Source organism: Pyrus communis, chromosome 14, assembly GCF_963583255.1.
Source record: "Pyrus communis chromosome 14, drPyrComm1.1, whole genome shotgun sequence".
NCBI lineage: Eukaryota > Viridiplantae > Streptophyta > Magnoliopsida > Rosales > Rosaceae > Pyrus > Pyrus communis.
This window is the reverse complement of record NC_084816.1, coordinates 2,184,413-2,196,912: the sequence shown is the minus strand read 5'-3', so window position 1 is coordinate 2,196,912 and position 12,500 is coordinate 2,184,413. Positions and strand designations below refer to the sequence as shown.

The following is a 12,500-nucleotide window of genomic DNA, read 5'->3' as shown; positions in this document are numbered from 1 at the left end:
TTTTGGTGGACAATTGGCAGCAAAGTACTGATCGTATCCTTTTCTGTTCATTTATTCATTTGGAATTGTTGATTACAAGTGTTTAAATATGTACGATAATAGATTTTGCATGAAAAAATATATTTTGAAGAATATGAGGTCGATAGTTTGTTGTTATGGTAAGAGAACTAAAACAAACATAAGCAAAAAAAAAAAACTAAAAAGCGAAAAAGAAGGGTTAGGTTCGAAGGGAGTGATTTGTTCTCGTAACTGTTGCTAACATTCTAGCGACAGTTCTGGTGGACAATCGGTAGCTAAGTACTGATCGTACCCTTTTCAGTTTCATTTATTTATTTGGAATCGTTGATTACAAGTGTTTTAATATGTACGATAATAGATTTTGCATGAAAAAATATATTTTGAAGAATATGAGTTCGATAGTTTATTGTTATGGTAAAAGAACTAAAAGAAACATAAACAAAAAACAAAAACTAAAAAGCTAAAAAGAAAAAACTGAAAAGAGGGGTTAGGTACGAAACTAGTGATTCTTTCTGAAACTGTTGCTAACACGCTAGCGACAGTTATGGTGGACAATCGGCGGCAAAGTACTGATCGTATTCTTTTCTGTTCATTTATTCATTTGGAATTGTTGATTACAAGTATTTAAATATGTACGATAATAGATTTTGCATGAAAAAATATATTTTGAAGAATATGAGTTCGATAGTTTGTTGTTATGGTAAGAGAACTAAAACAAACATAAGCAAAAAACAAAAACTAAAAAGCGAAAAAGAGGGGTTCGGTACGAAGCGAGTGATTCGTTCTCGTAACTGTTGCTAACATTCTAGCGATAGTTCTGTGCACAATTGGTAACTAAGTACTGATCGTATTCTTTTCTGTTTCATTTATTTATTTGGAAGCAAGTTTACGATTTATTGAGCAACTAATGTATTTGGGTAAATTACATTTTCATACCTCAGGTTTGGGGCCTATTTCAATTCCTTACAACATCTTCAAAACATTTCATTTTCATACCTTAAGTACTATTTTATTTCAAAATAATACATCTGTTACATTTTCCATCCATGAATCCATTAAATGCTGACGTGGCTGCCAAATGTCTGCCACGTGGCAAGTAAAATAGTATTTTAATTTTTTTTTAAAACCCTGAAGTTTTTTTCCTTCTTGTTCTTCCTCTGGTTTGCAAGGGGTTCCTTTTTTTTTTTTTTCCTTTTTTTTTCTTCTTCTTCCTCCTTTTTCTGGGTTGCAGGGGGTTTGGGTTCCTTTTTTTTTTTTTTTTTTTTTTTTTTGTTTCTTCTTCTTCTGGGTTGCAGGGGATTCGGGTTCCTTTTTTATATTTTTTTTCCTTCTTCTTCCTCCTTTTCCTCCTCCTTCTTCTTCTTTTCTTCTTCTTCCCCCAAGCGACCCACATCCCTGAAGAACCCAAAAACCTGCAAAAAGAAGAAGAAGAAGAAGAAGAAGAAGAAATAAATAAATAAAAAGGGGAACCCCCTGCAACTCAGAAAGAAGAAGAAGAAGAAGAAAAAGGAACAAAAAAAAAAAACAAAACAAAAAAAAGAAAGGAACCCGAACCCCCTACAACCCAGAAGAAGAAGAAGAAGAAGATGGAAAAAAAAATTGTAGGTTTAAAAAAAAAAATAGTACTTAAGGTATGAAAGTGAAATGTTTTGAAGATGTTGTAAGGAATTGAAATAGAGTCTAAACCTGAGGTATGAAAGTGTAATTTACCTAATGTATATTTAGTAGACTATTTAAGTCGAAAGCTAAAAAAATAAGTGAAAAATATAGTAGGTAGGCCCAAAACATTGTTAAAATGGTGTTCCACCCTCAAGAATATAACAAAAAGTATTACTATAATCTTCAGACTTCATGGTGAGGTGAAGGTGAAAAATTAACAACGATTTATGTACGAAGTTGTAGAAACTGGCTAAAAACTATTTTTTTGTCATAATTGCAATATTTTTATTTTCGCAAAATATTTTCAATGACCATTAAGGAAAATTTTATAAGGCATTTGAAAGCAGATTTACGATTAATTGAGCAACAAATGTATATTTAGTAGAGTATTTATGTCGAAAACTAAAAAAATAAATGAAAATTATAGTAGTGAGGCCGAAAACATTGTTAAAATACGGTTCCACTGTCACATCCCGGCCCGGGGCGGTTCACTTCCTGGGCTCGCTCCACCACCATAGCACGATATTGTCCGCTTTGGGCTTACCATTACCTCACGGTTTTGTTTTTCGAACTCACGAGCAACTTCCCAGTGGGTCACCCATCATGGGATTGCTCTAGCCCCCTTCTAGCTTAACTTCGGAGTTCCTACAAAACCCGAAGCCAGTGAGCTCCCAAAAGGCCTCGTGCTAGGTAGGGATGAGAATATACGTATAAGGATCACTTCCCCTGGGCGATGTGAGATGTCACAATCCACCCCCCTTAGGGGCCCACATCCTCGTCGACACACACGCAACCAGGGTTAGGCTCTGATACCAAATTGTCACATCCCGGCCAGGGGCGGTTCACTTCCTGGGCTCACTCTACCACCATAGCACGATATTGTCCGCTTTGGGCTTATCATTCCCTCACGGTTTTGTTTTTGGGAACTCACGAGCAACTTCCCAGTGGGTCACCCATCATGGGATTGCTCTAGCCCCCTTCTCGCTTAACTTCGGAGTTCCTACGGAACCCGAAGCCAATGAGCTCCCAAAAGGCCTCGTTCTAGGTAGGGATGACAATATACATATAAGGATCACTTCCCCTGGGCGATGTGGGATGTCACATCCACCCTCAAGATTATTAACGGAAAGTATTAATTTCAAGGTGAGGTGAATGTGAAAATAAATAGTTTGAACGGCGATTTATATACGAATTTGTAAAAACTGACTAAAAGCCATCAGTGTTAACCAACGTTTTCTGCCAAAAATGCAAATTTTTTATTTTCGCAAAACATTTTCCATGAAGACAATGGAAAACTTTGTAAGGCATGTGGAAGTGCATTTACGATTTATTGAGCAACAATGTTTATCTAGTAGAATATTTAAGCTCAAACTAAAAACATAAGTAAAAGATATAGTAGAATATGTATCTGAGTAACCACTATTAAATTCAAATATCTTTAAATTTAGATTTTAAATCATTAATTATAAGTGTTTAAATATGTACAATAATAGATTTTGCATGAAAAAATATATTTTGAAGAATATGAGTTTGATAGTTTGTTGTTATGGTAAGAGAACTAAAACAAACATAGGCAAAAAAAAAAAAAAAACTAAAAAGCTAAAAAGAAAAAACTGAAAAGAAGGGTCCGGTAAGAAGCTAGCGATTCTTTATTGGATATGTTGCTAACAGACTAGCGACCATTTTGGTGGACAATCGGTAGCTATGTACTGATCGTATCCTTTTCTGTTTCATTTATTTATTTGAAATCGTTGATTACAAGTGTTTAAATATGTATGATAATAGATTTTGCATGAAAAAATATATTTTGACGAATATGAGTTTGATAGTTTGTTGTTATGGTAAGAGAACTAAAACAAACATAAGCAAAATACAAAAACTAAAAAGCTAAAAAGAAAAAACTAAAAAGAGGGGTTCGGTACGAAGCTAGCGATTCTTTCTCAGAACTGTTGCTAACAAGCTAGTGACAGTTTTGGGACAATCGGTAGCTAAGTACTGATCGTATCCTTTACCGTTTCATTTATTTATTTGGAATCATCGATTACAAGTGTTTAAATATGTACGATAATAGATTTTGCATGAAAAATATAAGTTCGATAGTTTGTTGTTATGGTAAGAGAACTAAAACAAACGTAAGCAAAAAACAAAAACTAAAAAGCTAAAAAGAAAAAACTGAAAAGAGGGATTCGGTACGAACCTAGCGATTATATTTGGAACCGTTGCTAATATGCTAGCGATAGTTCTGGTGGACAATCGGTAACTAAGTACTGCTAGCGATAGTTCTGGTGGACAATCGGTAACTAAGTACTGATCGTATCCTTTTCTGTTTCATTTATTTATTTGGAATCATTGATTACAAGTGTTTAAATATGTACGATAATAGATTTTGCATGAAAAAATATATTTTGAATAATATGAGTTCAATAGTTTGTTGTTATGGTAAGAGAACTAAACCAAACATAAGCAAAAACTAAAAAGCTAAAAAGAAAAAACTGAAAAGAGGGGTTCAGTAGCTAGCAATTTGTTATGGAACTGTTGCTAACATGCTAGCGACAGTCATGTTGGAGAATTAGTAGCTAAGTACTGATTGTATCCTTTTCTGTTTCATTTATTTGTTTGGAAGCAAGTTTACGATTTATTGAGCAACAAATGTATATTTAGTACACTATTTAAGTACAAAACTAAAAAAAAAATAAGTGAAAAATATAGTAGGGAGGCCCAAAACATTGTTAAAATGGCGTTTCACCCTCAAGAATATAACAAAAAGTATTACTATAATCTTTAGACTTCACGATGAGGTGAAGGTAAAAAATTAACAACGATTTATGTACGAAGTTGTAGAAACTGGCTAAAAACTATTTTTTGTCAAAATTGCAATATTTTTATTTTTGTGAAATTTTTTTCAATGACCATTGAGGAAAATTTTATAAGGCTTTTGGAAGCGAATTTACGATTTAGTGAGCAACAAATGTATATTTAGTAGAGTATTTATGTTGAAAACTAAAAAAATAAGTGAAAATTATAATAGTGAGGCCGAAAACATTGTTAAAAGACGGTTCCACCCTCAAGAATATTAACGGAAAATATTAATTTCATGGTGAGGTGAAGGTGAAAATAACTAGTTTGAACGGCGATTTATATACGAATTTGTAAAAAACGACTAAAAACCAACAGTGTTAACCCGTGTTTTTTGTCAAAAATGCAAAATTTTTATTTTCACGAAATATTTTTTGCGAGCATTAAGCAAAATTTATAAGGCAATTGGAAGCAGATTTACGATTTATTGAGCAACAAATGTATATTTAGTAGACTATTTAAATTGAAAACAAACAAAAAATAAAGGAAAAATATAGTAGTGAGGCCCAAAACATTGTTAAAATTGCGTTCCACCCACAAGAATATAATGTAAAGTATTACTATAATTTTCAAACTTCACGGTGAGGTGAAGGTAAAAATAAATAGTTTGTACGACGATTTATGTACGAATTTGTAAAAACTGACTAAAACCAATTAGTGTTTACCCACGTTTTTTGTTAAAAATGCAAATTTTTTATTTCCACTAAATATTTTCTATGAGCATTAAGAAAAATTTATAAGGCATTTGGAACTGGTTTTCAGCTTATTGAACAACAACTGTATATTTAGTAGACTATTTAAATCGAAAACAAAAAAAATGAGTGAAAAATATAGTAGTAAGGCCCAAAACATTGTTAAAGTGGGGTTCCACCATCAAGGATATAACAAAAAGTATTACTAAAATTTTCAAATTTCATGGTAAGGCGAATGTGAAAATAAATAGTTTTAAGGATAATTTATGTACGAATTTGTAGAAACTAACAAAAAACCATGATTATTAGCCAACGTTTTTTTGTCAAAAGTGAAATTTTTTTATTTTCGCGAAATATTTTCCGTGAACATTAAGGAAAATTTTATAAGGCATTTGGAAGCGGATTTATGATTTATTGAGCAACAAATGTATATTTATTAGACTATTTACGTCGAAAACTAAAAAAATAAGTGAAAAATATAGTAGTGAGCCCAAAATATTGTTAAAATGGGGTTCCGCCCTCAACAATATTAACGGAAAGTATTACTTTAATTTTCAAGCTTCACAGTGAGGCGAAGGTGAAAATAAAGAGTTTGAACGATGATTTATGTACGAATTTGTAAAAACTGAAAAAAAAACCGTGTGTGTTAACCCACTTTTTTTGTCAAAAATGCAAATTTTTTATTTTCACGAAATATTTTCCATGATAATAGGCATGTAGAAGCGGATTTACAATTTATTGTGCATATTTAGTAGACTATTTAAGTCGAAAACTAAAAAAATGAGTGAAAAGTGTAGTAGGGAGGCCCAAAACATTGTTGAAATGGGGTTCCATCCTCAAGAATATAACAAAAAGTATTACTATAATTTTCAAACTTCACGGTGAGGCGAAGGTGAATAGTTTGAATAGCGATTTATGTACGAATTTGTAAAAACCGATAGAAAACCGTGAGTGTTAACCCTTTTTTTATGCAAATATTATATTTTTGTGAAACATTTTCCATGAGCATTAAGGAAAATTTATAAGGTAGCAAGAAGTGGACTTAAGATTTTTTGAGCAACAAATGTATATTTAGTAGACTATTTAAGTCGAAAGCCCAAAATATTGTTAAAATTGAGTTGCACCCTCAAGAATATAACGGAAAGTATTTCTATAACTTTCAAACATCACAGTGAGGCGAAGTTGAAAAGAAATAGTTTGAATGACGATTTATGTACAAATTTGTAAAAACTGACTAAAAACTGTGAGTGTTAACCCAAGCTTTTTTGGTCAAAAATGAAATTTTTTATTTTTATGAAATATTTTCCACAAGTTTTAAGGAAAACTATATAAGGTGTTTGGAAGTGGGTTTATAATTTATTGAGCAACAAATATATACTTAGTAGAATATTTAAGCCACAAACTGAAAGAAATAAGTGAAAAATACTATAGTGAGGACCAAAACATTGTCAAATGGGGTTCCACCGTCAAGAATCTCAATGAAAAGTCTCACCTTAATTTTCAAAACTTCACATTCAGGCGAAGGTGAAAATAAATTGATTGCATGGTGATTTATGTATGAATTTGCAAAATCGCCTAAAAGCCGTGAGTTAACCCTCGTTTTTTTGGTCAAAAATGAAATTTTTTATTTTTGCGAAATATTTTCCTTGAGTATTAAGGAAAACTATATAAGGTGTTTGGAAGCGGTTTTATGATTTATTGAGCAACAAATGTATACTTAGTAGAATATTTAAGCCGAAAACTAAAAAAATAAGTGAACAATAGAATTGTCAGGACCAAAAAATTTCACGATGAGGTGAAGGTGAAAATAAATAGATTGAACGAATGATTTATGTACGAATTTGTAAAACCGACTAAAAATCGTGAGTGTTAACCCATGTTTTTTTGGTCAAAAATGCAAAATTTCATTTTTGCAAAATATTTTTTGCAAGCCTTAAGGAAAACTTTATAAGGTGTTTGGAAGTGGTTGTATGATTTATTGAGCAACAAACGTATACTTAGTAGAACATTTAAGCCGAAAACTTAAAAAAAAAAAAATGTAAAAAAATAAAATAATGTGGACCAAAACATTGTCAAATGGGGTTCCACCCTCAAGAATCTCAATGGAAAGTCTCACCTTAATTTTCAAAACTCCACATTGAGGTGAAGCTAAAAATAAATAGAGTGAATGGTGATTTATGTACGAATTTGCAAAACCGACTAAAAGCAGTGAATGTTATAACCCATGGTTTTTTGGTCAAAAATGAAATTTTTTATTTTTGCAAAATATTTTCTGCAAGCATAATGGAAAACTTTACAATGTGTTTGGAAGTGGTTTTACAATTTATTGAGCAACAAATGTATACTTAGTAGAACATTTATGCCGAAAATTGAAAAAATAAGTGAAAACTACAATAGTGAGGACCAAAACATTGTCAAATGGGGTTCCACCCTCAAAAATCTCAACGATAAGTCTTATCTTAATTTTCAAAATTTCACAATGAGGCGAAGGTGAAAACAAATAGATTGAATGATGATTTATGTATGAATTCGTAAAACCGACTAAAAATCGTGAGTGTTAACCCATGTTTTTTTTGTCAAAAATGCAAAATTTTATTTTGTTTGGGCAATATTTTTCGCGAGCATTAAGGAAAACTTTATAAGGTGTTTGGAAGCGGTTTTATGATTTATTGAGTAACAAATGTATACTTAGTAGAATATTGAAGCCAAAAACTGAAAAAATAAGTGAAAAATACAATAGTGAGGACCAAAACATTGCCAAATGGAGTTCCACCCTCAAGAATCTCAACGGAAAGTCTTACCTTAATTTTCAAAATTTCACGGTAGGCGAATATGAAAACAAAGAGATTGAACGATGATTTATGTATGAATTTGTAAAACGACTAAAAATCGTGGGTGTTAAACACCCACGTTTTTTTTTTTGGTCAAAAATGCAAATTTTTATTTTTGAGAAATATTTTCTGCAAGCATTAAGGAAAACTTTATAACTTGTTTGGAGGTAGTTTTATGATTTATTGTGCAACAAATGTATACTTAGTAGAATATTTAAGCCGAAAATTGAAAAAAAAAATGTGAAAAAATCAATAATGTGGACCAAAACATTGTCAAATGGGGTTCCACCCTCAAGAATCTCAATGGAAAGTCATACCTTAATTTTCAAAATTTCATGATGAAGTGAAGGTGAAAGCAAATAGTTTGAACGACGATTTATGTATAAATTTGTAAAATTGACTAAAAATCATGAGTTCTAAGGAAAACTTTATAAGGCATTTGGAAGCGTTTTTACAGCTTTTTGAGCAATAAATGTATATTTAATAAAATATTTAACATGAAAACTAAGAAAATAAGTCAAAAAACACAGTTGTGAGGCTCAAAACATTGCTAAAATGGGGTTGCGTCCTCTAGAATATCAACAAAAGTCTAACTTTAATTTTCAAAATTTCACAGTGAGGCGACGGTGAAAACAAATAGATTGAATGATGATTTATTAGAGCCAAACTTGTTTTTTAAGCACTCGAGAGTTCGCCTCATTCTGCGTGCGCAAAGCCCACCTCGTCTTGTGTGCCTGGGTTCGCCTCGTTCTACATGTGAGGTGTCCGTATTATTGCATGCCAGAAGCCCGCATCGTTTTGGTGTGCACAAAGCCGGCCTCGTTTTTCGTGCGTAGGGCTAGCCTCAATTTTGCGACATATTTCGTCTCGTTTTCATGCGCGGAGCTCACCTCATTTTCCATCTAGAACTCCTTCCTGTTTTCTGTGAGTGGAACCAGCCTTGTTTTGCATGTCATGGTTCATCGTTCTGCGTGAGCTGAGTTTGTGTCATTTTGTGTACGTCGAGCCCGCTTAACACTCATGTTTTTATTAATAAAAATGCAGATTTTTTATTTTCTCAAAATATTTTTCCTGAGCATTAAGTTAAACATTTTAAGGAATTTGGAAGTAGTTTTACGGTTGATTGAGCAACAAATGTATACTAAGTAGAATATTTAAGCCCAAAACTAAAAAAATAAGTGAAAAATATAGTATTGAGGCCGATAACATTTTCAAATGGGGTTCTACACTCAAGAATCACAACGGAAAGTCTCACCTTAATTTTCAAAACTTCACAGTAAGGCGAAGGTGAAAATAAATAGATTTATGTACAAATTTGCAAAATCAACTGAAAATCGTGAAAACCCACCTTTTTTTTGGGGAAAAATGATAATTTTTTATTTTCGCAAAATATTTTCCATGAGCATAAGGGAAAATTTTATAAGGCATTTAGAAGCGGTTGTATGATTTATTGAGCAATTGATGTATATTTAGTAGAATATTTAAGTCAGAAACTAAAAAAATAAGTGAAAATAATATTAGTGAGGCCCAAAACATTGTTAAAATGGGGTTCCACCCTGAAGAATATCCAAAGAAAATCTTACCAAAATTTTCAAAACTTCATTGTGTGGCTAAGAAGAAAATAAATAGATTGAACGATGATTTACGATGACTGGGCGATGATTGGTAGCGTGGTACTAATCTTTCTCTATCCCAATTTATTTATATATTTTCTACTTTTATGTTTTTTCCTTTGAGATTTTTGTTTTCCTACGTTACTTTATTTGAGTAACCACTATTAAATTCAAATATATTTAAATTTAGGTTTTAAAACATTGATTACAAGTATTTAAATATGATTTATAATAGATTTTGCACAGAAAAAATATTTTAAAGAATATGTATATGATAATTTGTTGTTATGGTAAGAGAAATAAAAGAAACATTAGCAAGAAATTAAAAAAAAAACCAAAAACAAACAAAAATTTGAAAAAGGGGGATCTATATAAAGCTAGCGATTGTCATCATTAGGAGTCGCTAGCTTGTTAGTGACCCCACCTCTAAACCTTCAGTATCAAAGTATCGATCGTATCCTTTTTTATTTTATTTTATTTTTTATTTTCCGCTATTTTTTTTTTCTTCCTACCTTATTTTATGTAAATTTAAATACCTTTAGATTTAGAGTTATATCCTCGTTTTTTGTGTGCAGTTGGACCTGTTTTGTGTGACTGATTTTAGAGAGAAAGAGAGAGAACTGGCCGACTAAGAAACAGAGAAAGCGAGCAAGCAAGCAGAGGTCGCCGGCAATAGAAAAGTCAGTTTTGATTTGGGTATTTGAAGTGGTTTTATTTTCCTTTCGTTAAATTTCGCATCGCAGATTTGAACAACATTTTGTATTGGAAAACGCTAATGTCATAAACAACTGCCCGTCTAGCTCAGTTGGTAGAGCGCAAGGCTCTTAACCTTGTGGTCGTGGGTTCGAGCCCCACGGTGGGCGTTTTTTTATCTCTTTTTTTTTTTTTTCAAACAAATTTCTAGTTTTATTTTTGCCATGCTTTCCAAAATTGATTTTAATCTTACTTTATCCTATGTAAATAAAAAATCGTCATTTTACTCCTGAACTCAAAATTCACTCAACTTTGCTACCCCAATTTCGATTATGATTCCCCTTTACCCCATAAAACTCAAACTTTTTCTAGTTTTATTTTTAGCCACGCTTTCCCGAACTGATTTTAATCTTACTTTATCATGTAAACAACAAAATTGTCATTTTACTCTTGAAACTAAAAATTTGTTCAACTTTGCTACTTCGAATTTGATTTTGATTCCCCTCTACCCCATAAAACTCAAAGTTCACTCCACGTTGTCTTAATTCTGTTAACCCCATTATGTGAGTTTGTTTTGGGTACTAGGCTAATCATTTTTTTTTTTTTTCATCTCTGCAACTTAATCATTGTAACCCAAAAAAAAAATTCAAATTCTTAATTTCTTCTCTAAACTTAATATTTTCTAATTGTTGATGTTAACACATAGTGGGATTTAGCATCAAATACATTGGCACATGTAGCTTAGTCTTATTGGGTGGTGGACCTCACATCTGTTATAGGGGAGACTTTTAGGGCCTATTTGGTATTCTATTAAAAAAATTTCATCATTCCTCAAATCATTTCTTAAGAACATTTCTTGAAAATAATTTTTTTAAGACTAAAAAATTTGTTTGATAAGAGATTTAAAAATTTTAAATCTTAAAACTTAAACTGACAAAGAGATTCAATGAGAGGAAGTTGCAAGAGAGAGAGGAAGAGGATAAACGAGGAAAGAAAGTAATAAATGATTGGAGGAAAGAGAAAGAGAGGATTGAAAGAGATAGAGAGGAACATGAGATAGTAGAGATTTTTTAATGTACCCGGAATGCGAAATGGTACACCACATGTCTCTGTACAAGTGATAAGATTCTTGTGTTAAAATACTAGTAACATAAAAAATAAAATTTTTCCACAATTTATATAATAACATGTGGTGTACCACTTGTCTTACTGACACAAGGAAAAGTTTCTCAAGATAGAGAAAAAATAGAGAGAATGAAGGGAGCGGATTGGAGGAGAGTCAAAGGAAAAATTAAAAATAACATAAAAAAATAGGAGGAGGAGGGAGAAAGAAGGAGAGAGAGAGAGAGAGAGAGAGAGATATATATATATATATATATATATATATATATATATATATATATATAGGGGTGTGATATTCACACACCCCATTTTACTTCTCACACACCTTTTTAATTTTCGGTCGTCAGATTGGATGAATTAAAGAAAATCAACGAACAGAAATTATCAAGGAGTGTGTAAAAAGTCAAATGGGGTGTGTGGATAGCACACCCTTATATATATATTTGGAGTGAAAGGGGAGGAGTAACTGAAAAGAAAGGAATGAGCTTTAAATTTAAAAACTCTAATAGCTCATTTTTTGTGTTTTAGAGAATATGATATATTTTTCAGTTAGTGTTGAATTCAGTTTTTGAAAATATTCCTACCAAACAAGCTTTTAAGACCTAAAACATAAAAATTGTTTTTAAGTTTAAAAGTTAGATTCAAATAGAGTACCAAACATACCCTTACCTTCTCGTTTGAGGTCATAAATTCCATTAATTCTTATGTTAATAGCATGAAAAATAAATAAGACCACAACAAAATTTTAGCTAAATTATGAAACAAATATTAGGATTAAGTCTTGGGTATATTATGGCTTAATTGAACCAAATGTCGTACTAAACAATATTTTATTTCTTTTCTTTTCTACAAGCGAGAGGAAGAATCAAATACAGAACCTGGAATACATGAATGTTCATCACTACTTAACCGCATCCCCTTACCAACTTATAAAGAATTATGAAGAAATCTAAACGAAATTATTTGGGTCATTAATTAGGCCTAGGAGTTGAGTGCTTTGTGGATTGACGTAAGGC

At 31.7% G+C, this 12,500-nt stretch overlaps 1 non-coding gene across 1 annotated transcript; it reads left to right on the top strand.

Annotated features, from left to right (window-relative positions):
• The first annotated feature begins 10,459 nt into the window (after positions 1-10,459).
• Positions 10,460-10,532, top strand: TRNAK-CUU (transfer RNA lysine (anticodon CUU)). Its single transcript has one exon. It is a non-coding gene; the product is annotated as a tRNA-Lys (tRNA).
• Positions 10,533-12,500: the final 1,968 nt, after the last annotated feature.